Source organism: Zingiber officinale, chromosome 11B, assembly GCF_018446385.1.
Source record: "Zingiber officinale cultivar Zhangliang chromosome 11B, Zo_v1.1, whole genome shotgun sequence".
In the NCBI taxonomy this organism is placed as follows: domain Eukaryota; kingdom Viridiplantae; phylum Streptophyta; class Magnoliopsida; order Zingiberales; family Zingiberaceae; genus Zingiber; species Zingiber officinale.
In genome coordinates, this window is record NC_056007.1 from 74,374,521 (window position 1) to 74,402,283 (window position 27,763).

General features: G+C 38.4%; 1 pseudogene; it reads left to right on the forward strand.

The window, feature by feature from the left end:
* Positions 1 to 1,655: 1,655 nt before the first annotated feature.
* Positions 1,656 to 20,086, forward strand: LOC122034041 (annotated as a pseudogene).
* The last annotated feature ends 7,677 nt before the right edge of the window (positions 20,087 to 27,763 follow it).

The window sequence follows — 27,763 nt, forward strand, 5'->3', positions numbered from 1 at the left end:
GAATAATATAAAGAGAGACAAAATGTTGATAATCAGTCTACTCAGTCTTCATTTAATCTTAAATCATGGTGTGATGTGTTGAGCAACCCATGTAAGGGGAGGGTGTATGGATTTACACACAATCAACACCGCAGAAGATCATACAATCGAAGTTCCAATAAAATATGCTCCAATGAGAAGAACAAAGAATTATCTCAAGAAATTGAAAACATGCGTACTACTAGCAAGAGGATGAAAGTAGAATTGTCTCAAGAATAACTTATTGAAGAAGGTAGCAAAAGAGAAGAAAATCAAAAGGAGATGATTCGTAAAATGATCCAAGAGGCGGGATATATAAATCATTTATATCTAGGAGGATCTGATCCCCAAGAGCGTTGTGATAAGAGAAATAAAGATTAATTAATTTATTTTTGATTAATGGTTAAATATATTTAGATGATGTGAATACTTATTTATTTCAATATTAATTGTATGAGAGATACTCTTTGCATTAGAAATTAATTGTTTTACATATTTTCAATTTGTTTGAAATGTGTGATTGTTTAAAGGATTATGTAGATTAGACATATAAAATTATATAAATTTAGTGATAAATATAAAAATAAGATTATATACGTGTCTATAAATAAACAGATTTGAAATAAAATCTTTAAACAGAATTATAAATGACTTTATAAACAAATTAAAATTTATATTTGTTATGTAATTTTAGATAGACTAATGATAGATTTAAAATAAAATTAGAGATGAAATTTGTATTTAAAATTAATTTCATTTGGTCAAATAAAACAGATTCATAAATAATTTTTCAATCCATTTTTAAAATTAATTAGGTGGCGTTTGGTTGGTAGATTTAGGAATGAGAGAATGAAATGATAGTAATATAGGATGTTTGGTTAATGCGTTTGGGATTAAAAATTTTGATATCATTTCTAAATAATTTGGAATGACCAAAACTCAATTAAACACATGAGTTTAGAATTAATTCCCGATTCTTGACTCTTAATTAATTTATTTAGACCAAAATAAGTGGCTTCCTCTCTTTTCTTCCTTTTTTAATTAAAATAATTTTTTTTCACTTAAAGTTTAAAAATCAATAATTGATTTATTTAGATCTTTGATGTAATGTAATTTATTTTTTAATTATTAATGAGATTCTATATTAGTAATTTTTGATTTTAAATTTTAATTATATGTAAGTGAAAATATAATGGAAAAAGTGTATCATTTATAAAAAATAAAAAAACTGTTGAGAGTTAAAATATTTATTTTTAAAATTTTTTACACCAAAACAAATGAGTAGAAATTTCACAAAAGGCAAATAATAACGAAATCACACTTGAAATTTAATTAAAGAAAGAAAATGAATGATTGGATGGCAAGAACTTTAATTAATTAATTAATTAATACTAAACACCTAGTTGAGCTCGCTAATTGCTGTTGGATTTATCCTAATAATTCGCCGCTTCGCAGCAACTAACTCTGTTTAGTGAGTTTGCGATTTTCTCGCTTTGATTTCCTGTGGCTCTATTTAAACTCCTCCGATCCTTCCCTTCAATTTCCACTCCAACTGGATCGATCGAAATCTAACATCTCCTGGATCTCCAGCTTCCACTACTTTCGCATTTCTAAAATCACCAAACAGACTCATCATCATGGCTGTCGCAGTTGTCAACAACGTTAACGATATGCTAATTTCCTCTTCCGCCGCCAGCACCAGCAGAGTCGAGGTTCGCTCCGTGTGGGCTCATAACCTCGACGAGGAGTTCGCCCTTATCCGCTCCGCCGTCCCGTTCCACCCCTTCGTCGCATTGGACACCGAGTATCCTGGCGTCGTCGTCGCTTCCAAAAATCCCTACTGCACCCTCACCCTCCCCCAGCGCTACGAATTGATCCGCGCCAACGTCGAGGCCCTCCGCATCGTCCAGGTCGGTCTCACCCTCTCCGACGCCGCCGGCAACCTGCCATGTGCCATCTACAGCGACGGCACTTGTGTGCGTTACGTGTGGGAATTTAATTTCCGCGACTTCGACATCAGCCGCGACCGTTACGCCCCTTCCTCCGTCGAGCTGCTCAAGGCTAATGGCATCGACTTCCAAAAGAATCAAATATGGGGCATCGACTCTTGCAGATTCGCCCAGCACTTGGCCACCTCCGGCTTGCTTTCCTTTGGCCATTTTTCTCCCGTCTCCTGGGTTACCTTCCAAGGCGCCTATGACTTCGCCTTCCTAGTCAAGATGCTGACATGCGACTGCAAATTACCAAAGACCGTTCGTGAGTTCTTGCACCTTGTTCACTTCTTTTTCGGCAAAAGGGTGTTCGATGTGAAGCACCTTAGCAAGCATTGTCTGTTGTTTCCGGTAAATTCCGGAGTATGCAAACTGATCGTCGAGGCTAGTGTTCGACACTATCTCCGTAAACGATATTGCTCCGCTACGGTGCTTAACGGATTGTTGCAATTCATTTCCAAGATACAACGACGACAATCGTCTCGGAATCGTAGCACTCCGACTTCCGAGACCAGCGAACCTTCTCGTAGGCTTCTTGGACTCTTGAATGCACAAGATGAGTGAGTGAATACTTGAGGAAGAGAAGATTAAGTTGAGTGATTTGATTCCAATCTGGAGGGTTCTATTTATACAGAAGGAAGAGGCTTTAAGGAGGGGTGTGACCTTTGGGTGGATTAATCTGGGCCGAGATTAATGGACAATTAATTTGCCCACAAGATTAATTGTCCATTGCTTCATCGTATCATTTTGTATATAAGTACAGATTACATTGCAATATCGTCAGCAGATTTGCAAACAAATTGTCAATATTAATTCTTTGGATGATGACTACAGATTACTTGTTGTTTTGCTTTGACTTAAATATAATCATCCCCTAGTGTAGTGTTCTGTGGATCATACTCTGTTCAAATTCTGAACGATATATACTCAAATACATGCTACCCTGCATGCATGATTGATCTTTTGGAAGACTATTAATATGCATAGAAATGGCTAGAGATGACGATGTCATCATTTTAAAATTGATAAAAATTTGGCTTTATTTGTTGCAGAATATAAATAATAAAATTTTGTTTTTTTTTATAATGGGAAATTATCATGTTGAGCCTGATTTTACTTTTTTTGCTCACTCTTCATAACGTTATATATTAACTTTTTTGTGTGGACGAATCATTTATTGGCTACATGAATTCTAGTTTGGAAAGAGGTTTGATTTGGTTATTATTACTTGTATGAGAACCATTTTTCTTGATTTTTTCAAAAACTAATTTATGGTATAGATTTACATCAAGCTATTAGACACTTGGTATGATATGATGAAGGAAATTTAACTTTCTTAATAATTAAAATAAATGTTTTTTTTCCTTTTATTGATAGTCATAGTACCCTCTAGGGCTTTAGAATTTATAGTAATTATTTTAGTGAATAGTGTTGGTGTTGTTACATGAGAGAGCGGTTTTTTCCCCTTTTATTGATAGTCTATAGGATTTTATAATTTATAGTAACTATTTTAGTGAATAGAGTTAGTGTTACATAGTTGAGCGATGCTTTGCTCACCTACTGGGACAAGGGAAGGATGGCCAATGAGAGGACATGAGAGGGGTGTCACACTCATACATGGGATAGAACGCAACGCATGCAGTAGGATTCGAACTCTAATAGATCATAAAGGTTTTTTTTTTGGTTCGGATGTAATCATTTGGCCTTGAACCACTCAAATCGAAACTCCTTTAAAGGTATACAATTGATTGATAGGTGAAATTCCTAATAATCTAATCTCATGCCTTAAAAAAAATACTAAGACGTTTTTGGAGGCTCCAAAAAATTTTTTCTATTTTCGTTAATTTTTTTCTTTTTTTTAGGACTACTTTATCTTTTTATATCTTAAGATTTTATGTCACGTCATGTGCAAACTAGGCTGGTCACAATACTAGCTTCGTTCTCCTCACATGAACTATTATTACAATGTCAGAGTAAAATATAAAAAAAAATTAACTAAACTACATGTATACCTCTGAAGTACTCCACTAATGTTATATACATATCTCAGTATTAACCTGGATGTCAAAGAATAAGGAAAGTAAGCAAAAAGTGCAACATGGAGATAAAAGATGTGCATGAAAAATATTATTAAAGAGAGCAACATAATTTACAAATTATATTTCTATATTATTCATCTTGTATTCTCTTCTTAATTAATTTCATTAGTTCTCCTGAATTTCTCATTTTTCAACATTACCCACATTTGAGTCTTATTTTATTAAACAATTAATATAGTTTATTAGTTGGTGAATCACATATGTAACATATTCATTAAGGACATATTGTATAAATAAAGATAAACAACTTACAATTCACCTAATACGAATATATCATGTATAAATGTAAATGTATAAGGATGAGTGACCTACAATCCACTCGAGAAGGATGCATCATAGATGAGAGTGAACGACCTGTAATCCACTCATAACGAAATGAGTACAGATTACTTGTTGTTTTGCTTTGACTTAAATATAATCATCCCCTAGTGTAGTGTTCTGGATCATAGAAATGGCTAGAGATGACAATGTCATCATTTTAAAATAATTGATGCTAAATTTTATTATAAAATCATATACATATATTTCAATACGATGCGGCTGCGGCTGCGGCTGTGGCTGCGGCGTGTGGACATGAGGAAAGCAGGAGTTCTTAATGACATGGTGGTAGCGTCGCATTGACTGAGGAGCAGGGCCTGTGGTTGGACGACGTCGGTTCTTCTCGTGGCGGATCATGGTCATAGTGTGCGTGGGTGAAAGAGGAGATGAGGAGAGGGGCAGTCGGTTAGCAGTGGGAGGTTGTAGCGGGGAAACACGACGTCGACGGTGGGGTTTCGATCGGGCGACTGTTGGCATGTAGCAGCAGCAAGCAGCTCGTCTGCGTGTGTCACTTTCAAAACGTAGTGGTGGAAATGTAATTAGGGTTTGATAAACGTAGCATAGCTTTTATATTTACGAATTAAATAAATGTTTTGGGAAATAAATAAACAAATATGGTAGGAAATTAAACATTTTCTTATTTAATTAGGATAACTAAAACAACTTCTCTTTTATCCCATTTATCCATATAAAATATAAAAAGACTCCTAAAAAATCTAAAAAAATCCAGTAAATTCTATAAATTCTATAAATTCATATAAATCTATTTCTCTCTTAATTTTGCACCAATAATATTTACATCAAATTTTAATTATTTTAATCCTTATATATACTTTTTTAGCGTATTATATTCTCCCTCACTAATAAAAATTTGCTCTCAAAATTTACTACTCAAATTTTAATATTAAGGTATCCTTATAAAATGATAACTACTAAGTAATACACCTCGATACACTAGTGCATTCTAGTATCTCGAAAAGTTTGTAACGATCTGGGATCTCTTATACACTACATGATCAATTTCTAAAGTAGATAATCATTATTCTATGGGTTATGCACCCATCATGCATCCGTTATTCCCACCTTGTTGTCTAGTTAACCGCTGTGGGTAAAATTCACTAGGCATAAATGATCTTTTAGTTGCCTCCAAAATCCTTTGCGCATGTTCGTAATAGATCCTCCAGTTTGTGGATGGTGTGCTCCATCCGCTTGTCTGAAAGATTACACCAAATGAAGTTTTGTACACATGACTCATTGGAAACTCTGCCAAGTGATCCAAAGAGTTAGTCCAACGTGTCAGTAAGAACTAGACGAACTTGGATAATCGATCAACGATCACCCAAATTAAATCATGCACCCTCCAAAATCTCTTGTACTATGTTTCCCTTTCTACTCATGTATAAAAAATTCTTAAAGTAAGTCTACTGATCTCTGACACTCCTTGTGTGTTGTGGGTCCACAACACCTCCCCTACATTATTCTGATGTTATGCCTTCGCTTGTTGACACACCAAATATCGAATTGCAAAGTCCGCAATATCCTTCATCCTAATATTCTAATAGTAAGAGCACTTTAGGTCTTGATACACACGAGTGTCTCTCAAATGACTAGTGAATCTTGATCGATGTGTTCTTGGCGTAGGTCTTCTTTAATCATATATGTCTTGGGAACACACAATCTTCCTAGCTATTTAACTTTTCCCACTTAAATTAATCTCCTTGGAACAAAACAACCAACTCTAAACTCAGTCATCATTCCATAAATTAAATTTTGAAACTCCCATGTTCCAACTCTCTTGCTCAAAAAGGAAGAACAACTACTTGATTCAACCATCATTACAGGAAACTGAATTTTCTGCAAGCAACTACAACCATTGTTTTAATTGAACCAAAGAAAACTATTCATCACATCTAGAATTCCATTGGTCTCAGCCTTATCTATGGCAATCTGATTAACAACATTTACAAATTCTCTTATATAGTCCATATTATCATATTCACCAACTTATAAGATTTACCAATTGCAATTCTTCAAACATATAAATATCACCCATGTGTCACTCCCATGTTACTATCAACGATAAATTTTCAATAACTAAATCATAAAATCATATATCCACTAATAGACTATCAGAAAGTAACATATCACAAAAAAAAAAAAAAATCCATTTTCATAATATCCACCAATCCTAATTCATTCTCAACATCAATATCCAAATCGATCTCAATACTATTATACAATGTATGTTGTAGGTCACATCAACAAATGAGTTGGCACTAACACAAGCGGCCCCCACCAATCTATAGTAGTCGATATTAACAATTCACCTTGATCAACACATTGTTCAGCATCTCCCAATTAATAATATTTAATTATCACGAACAAAGTCATTAACTAGATAATTATTTCCTATTTAAGCAACCTAAATCATCACTATATCACTTCATCAATCATGTCATATATCTATTAAAAATTGTCATAGCACCATAGTCCATTTAGATCATTATAATCATCAGATAATTATTTCCTATTTAAGCAACCTAAATCATCACTAGATCACTTCATCAATCATGTCATATATCTATTAAAAATTTGCATAGCACCATAGTCCATTTAGATCATTATAATCATCATCATAATCATAACAGAAACACTAATCGCCGCTACAATCGTTATCATTATTGATTCCATCTTGAATATCAATACCAACACATGATCAATTTCAAAGAACAATCTTAGCACACCTTTATAATCAATCAATTTTGGAAATCAGAAATGAAATTGTCCAAATGTTGATTATTCACCTTAATCTGCACTTCGCATCAAGTATTTCTTCACTACGATTGATATCCACCATAGATCAGCATTTCATGCCTATGTTATACCAACTAAAGATATTATACTTTATAGGTAAGTTTGTTGCAGTTTGTGAGACAAACCTGACATATGCTTACAAATCAAGCTTCCCAATGACCAGCTCTCATCATTGGATACAATTAAGATGTAGAGCTATATTACCCTCCTACCAAAGGTGATATTGATTCATTAGAAAAATGTTATTAACCTATTGGCATCAATATTTGAGCAACAATCAGTGCAAACCTCACTAGTGTACATACTATCTACAACTATGACATATCAAAGTTTGCTCAACTCCATTTATAATCCTCTCTTATGCAAGATAATCCACTCTTGACACCTCCATTGGAGCATCAATTATGCAAAACCCTAGTCTTAGGCATTGGAGACATCATCGAAAGTACCTCAATCACGAACTTCACTCACCTTATAGGTGGCAAACTAAGGAGTTCGTCTAGAAATATATCTAAGTATTCTCGAACTATGCGAACGTTCGAGCAAAGTGATATACTATCCTTGTTAAGTCTTATTGACGGTAGCGGATACCTCTGACATCCATTATATAACAATTCCTTGTCTAATCGATCGTCCTAAAACAAGGTATTCCTTCGTCGTTAGTCTTGATCAATTTCAAAGATGGTTCGCCCAATGGTTGCATGGGCATTACCCTTTCTCAACAATTGAGTTGTAGTAATACAAATGACTAGTCCATGCCTAGAATGATGTTAAATTTCATTATTTTTCCAAAATTTGTAGCTCAATAGTGAGGGTACAACAACTAATGTCTAAGGGGCAACTCTTAACTTCTTCGCTAGAAGTAAATACTTCCTTTAATGGTATTATTACACCTAATCCACATGATCGCGATGTTGGGACTCTTCTAATCTTACTGATAAATATTAGGTCTACTGCCTCTTTGATAGATACTGACCAAAGGCCTGAACATTCTGATTCAAATGTAGGTTCAAATCCTTGGGGGAAATAGAACCATGTGGTCCCAGTATTGAGGTACTAGGGGGGGGGCAACTTTTCAACGAGTTGACTAAACTCCGTCTTATGCCAATTATGCTATAATCACCTCATTTAGGGTTCAAGAACTCCTGAAAGTTGAGAAATATTGACTCTGCGTCTCAAAGGTCATCTTCTGCAATTTTCACTAAGTAATGTCATGATCTCACAAGTAATAAGCATCTAGTTCTATCTTCTCCACATCACTGTGGGTCATATATCAAAATGTACCTTCTAGGTTATCTAATCCGGTACGAGCGGTCTATGATTAAAATTTCCATGGTATAGGATATATCGATCCTTAATTGACTATGATAATATGAGTATACATTCCTTGTTCATTAGCCAAATTGTAGTGGCAAGAATGGTATGGTTGTTGATATTTCCTGAGACTATGCTCCTTAATCTCCAATAGGTTGTTGACGGGTTGGAACCCTACTTTCCAACTCGGCATCAGTTGGTGTCACAAAAGAATCTACATTCTTTCCATGATGTTCGGGTGCCTAGCTAGTGTCAACTGGTCACATCCATGGTTGACACCGACCACGATTGCAAATAAGGTTGATTCACTAAGTGTCATCATGCTAAACTAAATAGTGAGTACTTAATAGATAGATATAGAAATAGTTACACAATCCAACTAAATTGGAGAGCGTCTAACTAACCATACCTTAGTTTCTAAAACATACAATTTGATTACCCGTAACATAAACAAGGCAGTCAACACAAAAAGCAAGATAATCACTAGAGGTATACCTTACTCTCCTATAGCTGAGAGATGTCCTTCGACTTGTCTTGTGTCCCAAACTCGAAAAATCATAAATCAAAATAAGATAGAAATCTCAAAAACACATTACCCAACATTCAAAATTGAACCATACTATGATACTAATAAAATTGTCATGCCCCGAGGGTATACTTGTCTGCCAAAATGGATGGTACCACTAGTGAAAATATAGAAAATAATCAATATCAACCAATTCAAGCCAACACTAACGCTAATACAATATAATATCACCACGTTACAAATGACAATACATGTATGCATGCATGTACATGCGATCATACTACAACTACCCAAGATAAAAGTCATATTCTTCTAACAAGACTTAAAATTGATACAGAAAAAACTGTAAATACCGGCAGCAAAAAATAAACCAAGCAACTTTAAAAAAAATCAAACTAGTGGGACCTACAGCTAGGACCTCTGAGTGACACAACATATCCTCTATCTACTAACCTAAAAGTGAAAAGAAAAGCAAAGGACAGTGAGTACAATAACTCAATGGGTATAAGAAGATAATGCATGATACTATTTGTAAGGAGATCAAAAGAAGTAGTCTCAGGTAAAATACTTAATGCAAAAGTAAGAGTACCAATATAATCATCTACAAATCCAAAAATATAACCAATAATATAACACCAACTAACTTGCTTAACTCGGTATAACTAATAAAATGGGAGTACATATAGTTTATTCAAAAACCTTCATGAACAAATACACAACCAACATATAGCAATTTTATAATGAATCTTGACTACACACAATAACATTCTATCACGATTGAGTCTCGTGGATAGTCGGAGTATATAAATAGTCACTGTCCGTGGAAAAATGGTCTACCACGCATTTGGCCAAGTTATTGACACCAAATTCGTTGGTGATATATGATTGTTTGATCGATTATTAAATGCGTCGAGGTTGATTTGGAGTGTACTAAAATCAATTATGATTGAGTTATGGCTGGACACAATTTCTTCTAACTCGATATGATTAGTGAGTTTGGGTGCTGCTATTGGCAACATTGAGAAGTTTGATGCAATTTAAGGTAGTAGACTGGAAAATGATGGAGCAGCGGATCGACCAGGTGCTATGAATCCAAGCATTTTGGAAACAATGCAAAACATTTTGAACATGGACTTATCAAGTGTCTCTTTCAATCAATCCAGTGTCCAGTTCCTTTCCAGTTGCAACAGCCAAAGAAAGAACACATACATATATAATCCCACCACATTAGACTTCCACAAACTTTAAACGAGTAGCTATCAGGAACTACTCTGTTACAGCAATAGGAAAACTTTTTGAAGTTTTTGCTTAAGCAATTGCTGAATAGGCAGAGCAGAAGCAAGATCTTTTCTATAAATTTGGCCGATAAACGAGAGGCCCAATGATGGAGAACAAAAATCCAGCAATTCATCCTTATGCTAGAAAGAGATGCTTGAAGATCCTGAACCATCAAAAGAAATGTCGTTTGCACAGATGTCTCTACATTTCCATGTACCTGACCAATAACGATCAAGCAGCTCCCAAAAACTTTCCTCCGAAAAAATAGTGGTCTTGACTTGTGAGCATCCTCCACCATTTACTGACCAATCTACATTAAGCTCTTTAATTCTTCCCTCTTTCTCTGAAGCGTAAAGTGTGAGTTAGATAAATTTCTTTTCTATATCTTTAAATTCATCAATACACTTCTTTTTACTCATTTTTTGTCCATTTAGAATCAGATAAATTGATCTTTCCTTGTCCATTCGATCCAAAATTTCATGAACGTGAACTCACAGCAAGGTCGGTGTTGTAAGCTGTGACCAATTTGGTGAGCTGTAGCTCTTCCTCAACCTCTCTACGGTCGTCAAGAGTTTGTGCATGAATGCGAGCTCTAACTTACTCTGGCATATTGCTGCTCTTGGCTTTAGCCAATCACTACCACCGTGGTTTCCTTTTTCTTTTTCTCTTTTTTTTTCATAAAAAGAGCTTAAGGATAAGGACGCCAACTCGCCAAGCTATCACAACACTTAGGGTTGCCGAGCTAAATTTTAGGGTGTTCAAATTTATTTGATAAGGTAATCAAGCCAAGCCGAGCCGAGCCGAGCTTAAAAAAACCAAACTTTTGAAATGATTGTTCATGTTTGACTTGACTTTTTTTTATCAGCTTGATCTTGTTTAAAGTTTGGCTTGAGCTTGGTTCATTTAAATGTCATTGAGCTCTTAATTCAAGCTTAGCTTGAGCTCGGTTCGTTTAGATATTATTGAACTCTCAATTCAAAGTTTGTTTGATTATTTGAAACTTTTAGTTATTTGATTGATTATTGAGCTTGATAATTTAAACTTATTTATTTATTTTATTATTTATTTAGTATATTGGAAAAAGTTTATTAATGAATATGATTTGTGAACATTGTTCATGAGCATTAACGAGCTGAATACATATATGATCAAGCTTGTTTGTTTAATTTAACTAGCATTTCAAGCTTGTTTATTTAATTAATCTTGTGTATATTGAATGAACATAAACAAGCTCTTACCAAGTCGAACATCATTCTTGTTCATGAACGCTTGGTTCATTTACAACCCTACCAGCACCATTGCCAGTTCATCCTTAGGTCAACACGGAAGAGATAAATTACAGGTGGTTACTTCAGCAGTTGAGTAGTGCATGGGGATGGCAGACACTAGGCATCTAGTTAGAATCACTACTAGAAAACAGGGCTTCAGAACAGTTTTTTGAAAGTGAAATAAAATCTATTTTAAATTTTAGTAAATTGTAAAAGGATTTGCTACAGAATTACTAATCCGTTTAACTTAAAAAAATAATATACAAAAAAATTAAAATAGAATTTAAAATAAATTATAAATAGAATTTATAAATAAAATTTTCTAAATAAAAATAAATATGGAATAACAACTAAATTAGATACGAAATTTTATCTATTTTTAAATCTGTTTCAAATATTTTAAACAGAAAAAATAATCCGTTATAATTTCTATAATTATAAAAGAAATTTATTAAGTAATTATAAAAATATTTTATTTTCATTTATTAAACCCTAAACCCCCATTCTATTATTATTTTTTGTGCTTCTCCTAAATCACAGACGACCACGGCTAAGGCACGCCCGACTCTGCCTCCTTTGCACGCGATCTTCGTCGTTCTTTCCACCAAAAAAGCTCAGGTAATCCTCATCTCCTTCTCCAATTCTTCTCTACTCTGCAATGTGTGGCATCAGTGGTGTCCTAATCGTGTGATTGCAATCATTTGCATGATCTAATCACACAGGACACCGACCTAATCTCACGGTTGTTGCCGCCTTACTACTGTCGCAACCTCCTAGCCTCAACCATCTTGGCCTCTATCGTGGCTATCGTATCCTTGTAAGTACTTGACACTTCCCTAAACCCTGAATTTGTGCGTCCTAATCTGACAGAACAAAGCAAATAAGGTTCATATTTTATTTTGATTTGTGATCATCGCGTGTACATCATGCACCTTCATAAATTCCTTGGTCTTTAGTGAAAATGGAAGGAATTTATAATAGTGATAGTGAATTTTATGTAGTTTATTGTACTTTTTCTTTTATTTCGTTTGGAGCAAAGTGTACTAAGAGAAATATTGTAGCTTTTGGATAATGTTTTTGTTGGTTCCAAATAAATGTAGTTTTCTGGAGTATATATTTAGTTATTTAAATTTAGTTCAGATTGTACCAAGTTGAAAGGTAATATGTGGAAATTCTCTATAGCATGGCATTTCTTTTTTATGTAAGCTTATACCTATTTAAATAGGTATAAGGTTCTCTACAGCATTATATTTCTTTTTTAATGCCTATTTAAATAGGTATAAGGTTCTCTACAGCATTATATTTCTTTTTTAATGTAACATGTGGCAATATCTCTATAGTATACATTATTTTTTTAATACATATATTGATTAAATATTTTAACATTGATTTAGGATGTCAAGTAGAGGAAAGGATATTGGTTCCAACAAAAGAAGATCAAGGGGGAGATGACGACAGAGATGGCAATCTCTTACGATGTAGGATAAGTATATATATTTAATTCATTAATGGAATACAATTTGATCAAACCATTGATTAGTTTATAATAATAATATTTACTTTAATGATCATGCATGTAGTCAACATGATACAACACCTAGAGTTGATAACATACAAAATGAAATATAGGTGTGTTAATTTTATCTTGATATTATATTTATTAAATAATTATTTATATTGTATGTATTTATTTATCATAGGATGACGAGGGAAGAAAATTTTCAGATAATAACACAATCGATGATGTAAGATAGAAATATGGTAGTTCATCAGTAGTTCGACGAAGAGGACCTAATCAAGGGTCTCAGATTCTAATAAATATTGATGGATGGACAAAAATAAATGTGGTTATGAATAATTCATATGACATTTTAAATTTAATATGTTTTGATATTTTTTTATTAACTTAGTTTTCTTGCTTTAATATTCTTATTTTTGTTATATCTTTAGATTTGTTGAAAATAAGGTTTCTAGTGAAATACAAATGATATTAAAGGAGTGATTAAAGGTGTTAGAATATTGTAAATATAATAACTAGGGGTATTATTATAATTATGTTGTATATCCTTCTCTATATAAGTCAATAACTCTATGGTATCTAATACACGATTTTCTCTTAACATAGTATCAGAGTCAAACCCTAATTTTTCCGCTGTCACCACCAATTCCTGCCACCATTAGTCATGCTTGGACGGGGGCAAATCTCTCCCGATCTCTCTTCTCCCTCTCACGTCGGCCATGAGCACAAGCCGCTGCCTCTCCCTCGCGCGTCACCTGCATCTCCCTCTCGCATCGCTCGCAAGCACAAGCGCCAGCAGAGGCATCTCCTTCCCAATCGCGAGCACAGGCTGTCGTTGCTCTTCCTTCTGCGTGGAATATCCTTGCGACGCCGCAGCCAACCCTTGTAAAATACCGAAAATAGGCGAATATTAATAAGGGAATTTTCCGGAATTTTTTGATATTTTTCGGGAATTTTTCGGAGCTCGTACGGACGAGTTAACGGGGATAAAAACGGGATCCAGAAAAAGGCCGGTTTAGGCTACTCATTTTGCTTTTCCTTTCTTATTTCTTTTCTCCGTCTTTTTCTTTTTTCCGCTGTGCCAAGCTATTCTTGACGCCGACCCATGCCCTAACCATTTGACGGTTCTTCTCCCTTCTTTTATTTTCTTTCTCCTCTTCATTTCTTCTGCCCGACATCTTTTTCTCCTCTCCTCTGCGCGCTGACACGAGGGCCGACCACCTTGCTCCTCACGCACGCCGACGCTACTGCCATTGTGACTCGCCGTCCGAAGCTAGGCTGCCAGCGACGCCGACCAAATTCCTTTGCCGACAGCCGCCCCTCGCGGAGCGATCTCGTGAGCCATCGTCGGCCGAGCCGCTTTCTGCCGATTTCCCTACTCTGCCCTAGACGCATCTTGCTGCCGTTGAACGGAGCAGCGCCGACCGCGATTCCCTTTCTTCTTCGGCCTCCTCTGCACGGCAGAGCACCCGGCAGAACGCCCCCTCTTCTGATTAGGAATCGTGCCCTACTCTTCCTTCTCACCGCGAGCCCCGCCGGCTACCAGATCCAACTTAGCGCTGCTGTCGCCCGTGCCTTAGCATCACCAGCATCTGATCTCCAGGTTCTGCCAAGCACTTAGTCTCACCTCCCGTGCCCTAGACTCATCACCGGGACGACCTTTTTCGTCCACCAGTTGCCGGAAAAGGGAACGAGAGGCACCAATTCAGTGTCGACAACAGATTTGTGGCAACAAAATCTTCCGATTAGCATTGTCCCGCATCTGTATCTCCTAGCAGTGTGTCCACAGGGACGACATTGTACTAGGTAAGGGTTGGAAATTGTACTCTGATTTAGCTTAATACAAATTAATGTTGTATGGTATGGGATAATTGACTCAGATTGAGGTAATTGAGGTTAAAATGTGGGATCTAACTTAAGTTCAAGTTAGATCCGACTTATGATGTTAACAAGAGGGATTAGCTAATCAATTAGTTATTATTTTAGAAATAGGATTTCAGTTTAGCTATTTAGTTATAATAGAACTTAGCTAAACTGTATGATTTATTACAGGACTTTGATTCGAGACGGTGTCTCGACGGGGGATCTATTCGGACACGATCCTTATATTGGAGGCGGGTACTTTTGACTTTATGTCGTTTGATATACATAGTAGTGAATTTAACAAATTACATTAATTATGTTCCTCATTCTGTTTCGGTTAATCACTACCCAAAACTTGTTACATGCTTGATTGATTGCTTGGTTTGCATCTCATGTATACTTTACCTGTTTATACATGCTTGTAGGGGTAGTGGTATACCATGCTTCACCATGTTCAGGACCTAGATTATATACCTTATCTGATCTGTGTACCGTTGTTTTGATTCATTGACTTATGGTGCACTTTCTATATATATACATGGTTTAGCTCAGGATATTTTGTGGTTAGTGCCATGCACCATTTGCATGATTGCATGCTGTGTGATAGTCCGCTCCATTATTGTTGAGCACATCGCCAGTTACATGGATCTGCACACACCACCACTCATGGGTTAGTGGTCGATTCAGGCAGTGTGTGTTGCAACAGGGACTTTGTTTGGCTCCGTTGGTCCGCTCATGGGTAGCGTGATGCAATGTGTTAGCCGGCAGGGATTCCTCCCCGTCATCGTGTACCCGGAGTTGAGAGCATTGCGCTTCCCCATTTATGATTTGGGGTAGGAGGATAGGTGTACTCCGACAGCATTCCGTCCACTCGGTCACTCATCAGGAGTAGTGATGACAGAGTGCACGGTTGTCACAGCCCTACCCACTCGGCTCACTATTGTGTGAGATGATCGACTGTCGTCAGGGGTGACCAGGACACATCATTGGCATCATATGCATGTTGCATTTATTGCTTGTGTTTGTGTTTGCTGCATTTATATGCTGCATATTGTTTGGATACCTATGTTTGACATGCATACAGGATTTGTATATCACTCGGACTGTTTGTCCTTATACCCAGGTCCTGGTTAGTACAGTTTCTCTCCTATTTACTTCAGATGCATTTTTATCTTTCTTATATCAGGAGACTGTACGCATGATTAGTGCTAGGTGTTATTTCCCTACTTTGTATATCAGTTGTACCTGCTGAGTGTTGGACTCACCCCGCCTCCATTGTTGTTATTTTTCAGGTTGATGCTGTCAGGAGAGAGTTCCAGTCGCTAGTCCCCTCCTGACCACGAGGGCTTAGTAATCTTTTGGTTTTCTTCTTTATTAGTCTATGTTCAGACTTATTCTGTTTTTGATACTATGGATTTTTGATACTATGGATCTGGTATGAATTTTATGTGTCGATGATTTTTGGTTTTTGGATGTGTCTTGCTACATACCTGCCTGGACGGCAGAAGAGGTGAGTTTGTCGGATTTGTGCTTTACTAGTGTAGTTGAGTAGGGTGGATTTTGAGTCTTCTTATCATTGCTTATTAAACTGCGTGGAATGTCTGTGTGTTGTATTTATTTATTTTTATAATTCCAGCCGCATGTGGCTGAGGTATATGGATATGTAGAAAGTTTCAGATTGTCCGCCGTACAGGGAAGATGTTGCCGAAATTTCTTCGGACAGGGACTCCTCCGGGACATGACAATCCTAAATTTTCCAGCGTCGTCACAGCAAACCCTAAATTTTCCAGCGCCGTCGCAGCAACCCCTAAATTTTCCAGTGCCGCAATAAACCCTTAATTCTCTCCGTGCCTGTCTCCAATGTGTTGCGACATCGTCGAAGAGTCGGGCTGCTGCCCTCTTTCATCGAACTGATCAATGGCTACCTCCAGCACTCCAAAGCCGGATATTTCAATCTTTACCAACCACATCACCGCACCACTCTCCTCCGAGCAATTGGATGGTCAGGCTTCTAATTCCAGTGCTGTTGTTGCACACGCTAGTAATTCCTTTGCTGGCATATCTCACTCTTCAGGTCCTTGGGTTCTTGATTCTGGGGCCACTGATCATATTACTTGTAATAAATCTCTATTTTCTTCTCTCACTACTTCTAGTTATTTACCAATTGTCACCATGCCCAATGGTTCCCGAACAGAGTCCAAGGGTATTGATATTGTTCATCTTTCTCCGTCTCTTTCTATACATAATGTTTTTTATATTCCCGGAGCTCCCTTTAATCTATTGTGAATAAGTCAACTTACTCAATCTCTTGATTCTGTTATTTCTTTTACTAAAACGTCTATTTCCTTACAGGACCGGAGTACGGGGAGGATGATTGGCTTCGGATGTGAGTCTCATGGACTTTATCTGCTTCAACAACCCTCTCTTGTTGGCTCGGCGGCGGCATCTCCACTTCTTATTCATGCTCAGTTGGGACATCCAGGTCTTGATAAGTTGAAACAATTACATCCTAGTCTTTCTCACTTAGAGTCTTTATCTTGTGATTCGTGTCAGTTGGATAAGCATGTTCGTAGTTCTTTTTCTCCTCGCACTGTCAGTTGGGCTGCATCCCCCTTTGCTTTGGTACATTCTGATGTTTGGGGTCCGAGTCATGTTTCTTCTACATTGGGATCACAATATTTTGTTACTTTTATAGATGATTTTTCCCATTGTACATGGTTATATCTGATGAAGAAACGTTCATAATTGTTTTCTATTTTTCAATCTTTTTTTCATGAAATCAAAACTCAGTTTGGTATTTCTCTTCGAACTTTGCAAAGTGATAATGCTCGTGAGTATCTTTCTACTCAGTTTCGTTCCTTCTTGGCATCTCATGGCGTATTGAATCGCACGTCTTGCCCTCATATCCCTCAACAGAATGGGGTTGCAGAACGCAAGAATCGTCATTTCCTTGAGACCACTCGGACTCTTCTTCTCCATTCTCATGTTCCTCATCAGTTTTGGGGTAATGTCGTACTTGCTGTGTGTTATCTCATCAATCGTATGTATTCTTCCACTCTCTAGGGTAAAATACCTCATCATATCCTTTACCCACATAATCCGCTTCATCCTTTACCACCTCGGGTCTTTGGTTCTATATGTTTTGCTCATGATCTTAATCCTAGCATTGATAAACTCTCTCCTCGGACTCATAAGTGTGTTTTCCTTGGGTACCCAAGGTCTCAGAAAGGGTACAAGAATTATTCCCCTACTCTTCGTCAGTACTTCAACTCTACTGATGTCACATTCTTTGATTCGGTTTCATTTTTTGGGCCTCCCACTTCCCAGTTTGAAGTTTCTCCCTCTCCAACTATACTAGTGACTATCTTTTATCCTCTGGAGGCACCTCTATCATCCCCAGCCTCGTCTCCCCCTTTGCAGGTTTATCAGCGTCGTCCTCGCCCTGCTTTGACGCCGACCGACCCTGAGACTACCGTGGACACATCTTTGGAGCCAAGTCCTTCGTTGTTTCCTCCGGTCCCAGCTCCTGACTCTGATATTCCTATTGCATTTCGAAAGGGTATGCGTTCCACTCGTAATCCTTCTCCTCACTATGTTTCTTTGAGTTATCATCATCTTTCTCCTTCCTATTATTCTTGTCTTTCTTCCTTGTCGTCTGTTTCTCTTCCTAAGACTGCAAGTGATGCCTTTTCCCATCCAGGATAGAAACAAGCTATGCTCGATGAAATTTGTGCTTTACATAGTAGTGGGACTTGGGACCTCGTTCCTCTACCACCTGGGAAGTCAGTTGTTGGTTGTCGATGAGTGTATACGGTGAAGGTTGGTCCAGACGGGTTGGTTGACAGACTTAAGGTGCGTCTCATCGCTAAAGGCTATACTCAGATCTTCGGATTGGATTATGGGGATACTTTTTCTCCTGTTGCCAAGTTATCTTTTATACACCTATTTCTGTCAATTGCGGTGATTCGCCATTGGCCTCTTTATCAGTTAGACATCAAAAATACATGCTTATATGGTGATCTGTTCGAGGAAGTCTACATGGAGAAACCTCCGTGTTTTGTTGCTCAGGGGGAGTCTTTTGGTCTTGTATGTCGCCTGCGAAAATCTTTATATAGCCTCAAGCAATCACCCAGAGCATGGTTCGGTAGATTTAGTACTGTAATTCAACAGTTTGGCATGACTCGGAGCGAGGCTGACCATTCTATCTTTTATCGCCACTCATCAACAGGTTGCATCTACGTAGTGGTTTATGTTGATGATATTGTCATCACAGGTAGTGATCATCTTGGGATTTCACAAGTGAAACAACATCTTTTTAAACATTTCCAAATAAAGGACCTCGGCAAACTCAAATATTTCTTAGGGATAGAAGTAGCATAGTTTAAATAGGGGATCGTCATATCCCAAAGAAAGTATGCAATAGATATTTTAGAAGAAACAGAAATGTTAAACTCAAAGACAATCGATAGCCCTATGGATCCTCATGTCAAGCACCTGCCAAATCAGGGGGAGCTTCTTCTAGATCCTGAGCGGTACAGGAGTTTAGGAGAGAAACTAAGCTACCTTACTGTTACTCGTCCGGATATCTCATTTGCGGTAAGTGTAGTAAGTCAATTTCTCAACTCTCCATGCAAAGAACATTGGAATGTTATGGCTCGCATTATCCGATATATCAGAGGCGCACCAGGAAAGGGTCTTTTGTATGCTGACAAAGGACATACTTGAGTCATAGGTACTCTGATGTAGATTGGGCAGGATCTCCCACTAATAGAAGGTCCACTTTTGGGTTTTGTATATTTGTTGGAGGTAACCTTGTTTCTTGGAAAAGTAAAAAGCAGAATGTTGTGGCAAGATCCAGTGCAGAGGCAGAGTATCGGGCAATGGCCATTACTAGTCAAGAGCTTATATGGCTAAAACGATTGCTTCAAGAACTCAGGTTTGGGGAGGTTACACAAATGTCACTTATATGTGACAACCAAGCTGCTATGCATATTGCCTCGAACCCAGTTTTTCATGAGAGGACAAAGCATATTGAATTTGACTATCACTTTGTTAGAGAAAAAGTCATATCAGGATAAATATATACTAATTTTGTCAACACACATGATCAACTAGCAGATATATTCACTAAATCACTAAAAGGTTCTCGAATTGACTACATATGTGACAAGCTGGGTGCATATGATCTATATTCTCCAGCTTGAGGGGGAGTGTTAAAATATTATAAATATAATAACTAGGGGTATTATTGTAATTATGTTGTATATCCTTCTCTATATAAGTCAATAACTCCGTGGTATTTAATACACGATTTTCTCTTAACAAAAGGAACGTGGAAAACATAGAAAAAGGTGCCTAATGATATTAAAAGTTACTTTGGTTAAATTTAAGGTAAGTAAAACATTTTTTGTTAGGAAACTTTTTTTGTTTGGCAAAGTGGAATAATTAATGGGAATATTTACTTTTGGAGAAATTCTTATGTTAATTATACAATAATGTGGTTCTGTTATTAATTTTATTTGCTAATTTCTCCCTAGACTATTGCACTGCACAATATAGTTTCCATAGCTTGCCTGATACTTCTTTACTTTATCTGCTTCAAGTAGCACAAAAAATGGCAAGGGCAATCATTGAAGTAGTTCACAGTAAATAATTTACTATAGTCAACCTGCAACAAAAAATGGTTCCTCGTTTAAATCCTATAGACAGGAATTGATTAATTACTAAACTAATGTAATTAATATAGTTTATATTATGGATATCTTGGAATATATGGATATCTTGGACTATATGGAAATCTTGCAATTATTAGGATATCTTGGAATATATGTTGCTTAAATATTAGGATATCTTTTGTATATGTTTCCTTATCTTTATATATTTATGATGTATATAAATACATCTTGTATCATTATTCTTAATTAGTGAAAACATAATCTTTTAATACCTCCCTTCATGGTATAAGAGCCTCAGGCCTACGCCACAAACCCTAACTCTATCCACGCCTATCAGTAGTTGTCATCACTATCGTCATCTCCGTTGACACTGCCTACCCTCTCTCAAAAGCAATTGCTCCTATAGCTACACCTGCGACCACCCCTATCTCCTTCAATGTTGCTACTCATGCGCCCTTGAAGCAGACTTCATCCAACTATCTTTCATGGTGTCCACAGTGCACGACCCTCCTCACTGGTCATGATCTACTTGGCTTTATTGAAGGTTCTCACCCCTGTTCAGACTAACTACATACTGTCGACGGTACTCAGTCTCCTAATCTTGCATATCAAGCTTGGATCCGTCAAGATCAACCCATATACTGAATGTTATTATTGGATCTATTTCTCCAACCTTAATTTCATTCATTGATGCTGCTCGTACATCTTGTGATGCCTGGAACACTCTTGCTCTCACTTATGGTATGCCCTCTTGTGGTCGTATTATACAACTCAAAACACAAATTCGTAATCTAGTTAAAGGCTCTCAATCTATCATTGAATTAATGCAGTTTATCAAATCTAAGTCTGATGAACTGGCGCTCATGAATGCTCCTCTTGACATTGAAGATCTCACCATCAAAATTCTTGATGGTCTTGATGATGACTATAAGGAACTCGCACGTGCCATTCAACCCTGAGACACTGCAATCTCATATGAGGAAATCCATGCGAAGCTCCTCAATCATGAAGCTCATCTTGCTGCTTGTAAAGATACGCAAATCACTCTTCTGGCAACTACTCACCCTGTTTCTCAATCTGTTGCCTCTTCACGCAGACAACCTTATCCACCTATTGTGACTCATCCACCTAACAGTGCTCATCCCATTGGTTCGTGGTCCTCTTGACCGTGGCAATAGCCACACTCTCCAACGCAGGGCGTTGGTCAGCATGTCTCACGTCCCTATCTTGGACATTGTCAGTTGTGCAGTCGTCAAGGTCATTCTGCTTGGTGCTGCTCTAATTTTTCGTATCATCCCACTCCTACCCCTATGCCTCCCATTGGCTCATCTCGTGTTGTCTATAGACCGCCTACTTCATCACCCACTGCATACACTATGGCATCACCCTCTTCGTCTGATTGGATCATTGACTCTGGCACCTCCCATCATATGAGTTCTGACCTCTCAAATCTCTCTCTACGTGCTCCATATGTTGGTTCTGATGGTGTTGTTGTTGGAGATGGAGTTGGACTTCCAATTACTCACACAGGTTGTCTCTTACCATCCTCTACCCCTTCTTCTTTAAATTTTCCCAAAACCCTTTGTGTTCCATCAATTAATAAGAACCTTTTGTCCGTCTCCCAACTCTGTAAAACTAATGATGTTATTATTATTTTCTCTTCCTCTGATTTTCCAGTGAAGGATCCTCGCACGGGGACTATTCTCCATCAAGGCATACTTAAAGGTGGTGTTTATTCTTGGTCCGCATCCATTTCTTCTTCACCACTAGTGTTTTCTTCTTCTGTCGTTTTTCTTCCTATTTGGCATAGTCATCTGGGTCACCTGTCTACTCGAGTCTTACATCAATTAGTTGTGTCTAAATCATTGTCTTGCTATGCTTCTTTAGTTCGTCCTTCTTTTTTTAATTCTTGTCAATGTAATAAGAGTCATAAATTACCTTTTCATGACTCATCGCTCTCTTCGTAATTTCCGCTTGATCTAATATTTTCTAATGTTTGGACTTCTCCGATTCTCTCATGTTATATTTGTTGATCATCACAATAAATATATTTGGTTGTATCCCTTAAAATGCAAATCAGATGTCCTTTCTGTATTATGATGTTTTAAGTCTCTCAATGAGAAACGGTTTAATCATCCTATCCTCACCTTATATACAATGGTGGAGAGTTTCTTGCACTCAAATAATTACTTAATTTGCATGGAATCTCTCACCTGACCACTCCTCTTCATACTCCTAAACACAATGGTTTATCTGAATATTGTAATCGCCATATTGTCGAAACTGGTCTTGCGCTTCTTAATCTGGCATATGTACCTACTCAATTCTAGCCCTTTGCTTTTGCCATTTCCACCTATCTTATTAATTGATTACCTGAACACAATCTTTCCTACAAATCTTCCTTTGAGTGTCTCTTTGCCTGCATGTCAAATCTCTCCAAACTTTGCATTTTTGGTTGTCTCTACTATCACTGGCTTCGTCCCTATGCTTCTCATAAACTTGCACACCGTTCTTCACCCTGTGTCTTCCTTAATTACTCTCTTACGCGGAGTGCCTATTTGTGCTATGAGTCCTCTTCTGGAAATTTTTTTGTCTCTCATCATGTGATTTTTTTGAGTCTGAGTTTCCTTTTGCTAGTGGTGGTTCTAGTGCAGGACTCTTTATTGAAGCACTGCGTAGTATGCCTCTGGCGAATTCCCGTGTTGCTGATTCTTCACCTATTTGCTCCTTTAACCCGTGTCTCGTACCACCAGTTTTTCACTAGCCAGCCCTGCTAAATCTCCACCTACTGAACCTCTCCTTGTTGAACCTTTGCCTTCCATGCCAGCCGCAACAATAGCTCCACCCGCACCTACTCCTCCAGTTCAGCCTGCTCCTAGCACCAACTCCCATCCTATGGTGACACGTTCCATAAACAATGTCTTCAAGCCTCATCCTCGCTTTGGTCTCACCGCTATCACTAACGCTACTCTGTCTAAACCTACAACACATACTGTGGCTCTCAAGGATCCCCGCTGGTGTGCGGCTATGTCTAAGGAGTTCAATGCTCTCCTTCATAATGGAACTTGGGATCTTGTCCCGTCTGATATCTCTCAGAATGTCATTGGTTGTAAGTGGGTGTTTCGGCTAAAGCAAAAGTTTGATGGCTCTGTTGACCACATCTAGTTGCTAAGGGATTTCATTAGTGCCCATGTCTTTGTTGGTGCAACCTTAGGTCAAGGTTGACCTGGTTGACCAGACTCGAGTTGACTTGACTCGAGTTGTGCTTTGATGTTTGACGAGTTATGTTTGACAAGTTATGTTTGACAATGTTTGTACCTTGATGTTTTACAAGGATACAAGCTTGGGAGATTGTGGGTGCAACCCGTGGTCAAGGTTGACCTGGTTGACCCAAGGTGAGTTGACTTGACTCGGAAAAGTCCAAGCAGGGAGCTTGGCACGGGAAAAGTCCAAGCAGGGAGCTTGGCACGGGAAAAGTCCAAGTATGGAGACTTGGCACGGAGACGTCCAAGTATGGAATCTTGGCACATTGGAAGTCGGAGAGGGCTCGGTAGCTCGTTCTCCGGACTGTGGTTAGAGAGGGCTCGGTAGCTCGTTCTCTGGACCGGATGTGGAAAGTCCTGGTGAGTGAAGCCAGGAAGACGGATGAGTCCTGGTGAGTGAAGCCAGGCAGTGGGAAAGTCCTGGTGAGTGATGCCAGGCAGTGGGAAAGTCCTGGTGAGTGAAGCCAGGCAATTGGGAAGTCCTGGTGAGTGAAGCCGGGCAGATTGGAAATCCTGGTGAGTGAAGCCAGGTGAAAACCCTAGTGAGTGAAGCTAGGTGAAAGTCCTGGTGAGTGAAGCCGGGCATGGGAAAATCCAGATGGATCAAGGGTGATCGGACATCTGGTGTTAAGAAAGTCAAGTAGGTCAAGGGAGTGACCGGATACTTGACACGAAGAGAAAAGTCCAAGTGGGTCAAAGGGATTGACCGGACACTTGACACGAAGAGAAAAGTCCAAGTGGGTCAAAGGGATTGACCGGACACTTGGTGGGGAGTTTTAGCAGGTCAAGGGAATGACCGGATGCTAAGCATGATGTACCAACAGGTCAAGGTTGACCGGATGTCGGTTTGGAAGGTTTGGGACTTGGTTTGGGCAAAAACCAAGCTCTGGATCGATCTGGGGACCGATCCAGTGATACGGATGATCGGTCTGGTGACCGATCAGTAATCAAACAGAATGCTTCTGTGGATTATCTGATCAGTCTGAAGACTGATCAGGAAGCAAATAGAAGAGAAGAAGGAGAAACGTTGATCGGTCCCTGGACCGATCAGAGGAAGCCCAGGACCGATCAGGGTCTTGCTGGACTGATCAGGTTGGAGCCTGATCGGTCTGGCCCTAACCGTTGAGAGACAACGGCTAGGTTATTTCGGGCTTCTGTGTTCTGTTCTTTTTGCTTGCAGGTTCGCAGGTTGGCTCAGGATATCAGAGGTTATAAGAAGAGATCGAGGGCCGCTACTGCTTCTTCTTCTGAGCTTTGCTGAGCTCCTTGTTCTTGAAGCTTCGCGTGAGCTTCCCTGCTGGTTTTCTAGCTGAGCTTGGATCCGAGAAGTTGCTGCTTCATCAGGATTCCAGTCGACAACGAGAAGGCAAGCAAAGGGTTTTACATTTCGATTGTTCTTGTTTGCTTTCTCTTCTGTTGTACTCCTTATTGCTGTTGCAAAGATATTGTGGCGAGGTTTCTCCACCCACAAGGAGTATTTATTAGCCAGTTCTCCGGGGACTCATCCACTGACGGATTGATAGGGCTCGTCCACCTTACGGACATGCCGAGGAGTAAGAGTTTCATCTCCGAACCTCGTTACATCCATCGAGTTTGAGGTTTGTCTTTTTCCTTTTTGTTTCTATTTAGTTATTTCCGCTGCACTAACCCTAATCGTAGGAAGAAATGAAAGAATTTGGGGCGGCTATTCACACCCCCCTCTCTAGCCGCGATCATCGATCCTAACAAGTGGTATCAGAGCGAGGTCGCTCTTCGCCGGATTAACACCCGAGGGAGCACAAGCTAGAGAATGGATCTACTCGGAGAAGACATCACAATTCCACCCTTCTACGATCGCGACGACTTCGCGTATTGGAAGGTAAGGATGAAGTATTTCCTTATGACTAACATTGAAAATTGGAGTTGTGTACAATTAGGTTTCACTCCTCCGATGGATAAAGAAGGAAAACCTCTTGAGAAGAAGAAGTGGACGAAGGAGCAAATCCACCAATCCACAATCAACGACGAGGTAATGAAAATATTTGAATTCTCATTACCTAACGATATATTGTGTAAGATAGGTGGTTACAACAATGCCAAGGAATTGTGGAACAACTTGGCCAAGTTCCATGAGGGGAGCTCCACTTCAAGCCATGAAGAGGAGTCAAGTGAGCTAAGTAGCTCACATCATGGAGGAGAGGATTTAGAAGTTGAGGGCCACTCAACATCTAAAGAAGAAGAAGAGGAGGAGAGTTCTTCTTCAAGAATGGAGCAAGAGGAAGAAGCTTCTACCTTCGGAAGGGATGAAGAAGAAAGTCTTCATCCATCCTCAACCCTAGGTAACTCAAGCATTTCAATTTCAAATAAATTACACATAATGTGCTTTGAGTGTAGGGAGTATGGACATTACAAGAGTAAGTGTCCAAAGAGGGTTAGAAAGACTCCACTGGCGCCAAAGATCAAGGAAGCCGGAGTCCCGACACGCAAAGGCAAGGAGCACGTGGTGTGCTTCCAATGCAAGCGAAGGGGACACTATAGGAGCCAATGTCCGAGGGGGAGGCAACCTCACAAGGACAAGAAACCGAGCACATCGATAGGGGGAGCTAAGGCAAACCCTAAGATAACCTTTAAGGCTCATTATTGCAATTCTAATAAGACACATGCTAGTAGTTTTATTGCAATTGCTAATAATAATAAGCATGATAACCATAGAAATCGATACACATGCTTAGGTGCCAATCATGTGAGCCTAGATAAGGATAACACTAGGAAAGCCAACCCTAGGATCAACTCATCTAAGGTTAGGGAGAACCTAGGTAGAAATCCCAAATCAACTAGACACATGCCTAGCAATACCTCAAAGAAAAATGAAAAATTAAAAATTGAGGTATTAGAGAAGGAGAATCAAGTCTTGAGGTCAAGACTTGATACCTTGGAAAAGGCTCTTAAAAACTTGGAGAAGTCATCTCTAGGGTTTAAGAGTCAAAAACCAATGTCCAAGGACAAGAAAGGTTTGGGTCACAAACCTAAGTCCCAAGTGGTCAAGCCCACTTACCATGATGTTCCATTCGATTATGGAACAAAATCTAGGGCTATGAAGACCATCACCAAGGTCACAAGGGGAGTCACCCCTAGAGTTGATCTTGATGAGTCTCAAATGACCAAGGCTTTAAAGCCTAGGAGGGTCATTAGAAGGGTTGCTAGAGAAGTTATCCCTAGTGAATATTTAGTGAACCCAATGAGCTCCAATAGGTATTGGATTCCTAGGAGCGTGATTCCATCACGCTAGATGAGTTAGGGTGTGCCAACCTTACTTGACTAGGTAGTTAACCTAATCATGGCAAAAGGTGGCACTTTAGGAATTTTCAAGGTGTAATCAAGCCTTGAAAATGAAATGGAAAATTATTCCTAAGGTGATTAGGATGTGCCAATCTCATTTGAGAAGTTTTCTAGAGTCAATCTAATTGGCACATAATGATCTAAAAGTCTTGAGGATATGATTTTAGGTCTATTACACTTAGGAATATAGAATTTATGGCAAAATGATCAAAATTATCAAAAATGGCAACTAAGGCTAGAATTAGGTATTTTCTATACCTTTACATGTTATTTGCCATATATTGTTTGTCATATGCCATGTCATGACATCATATTTATTTTATGATCATTTAAAATGTCATGATAATGCTTAGGTTAGTTTAAATGTCATGCTTTATTTAAGTTTCATACTTTATGCCATGACATCATGACATTGGCACATGTTTCCATTTATGATATCATTTTATGCCATGTCATCATTTCTTGCATTTATAATCAATGAAATTGATATAAGGATAAG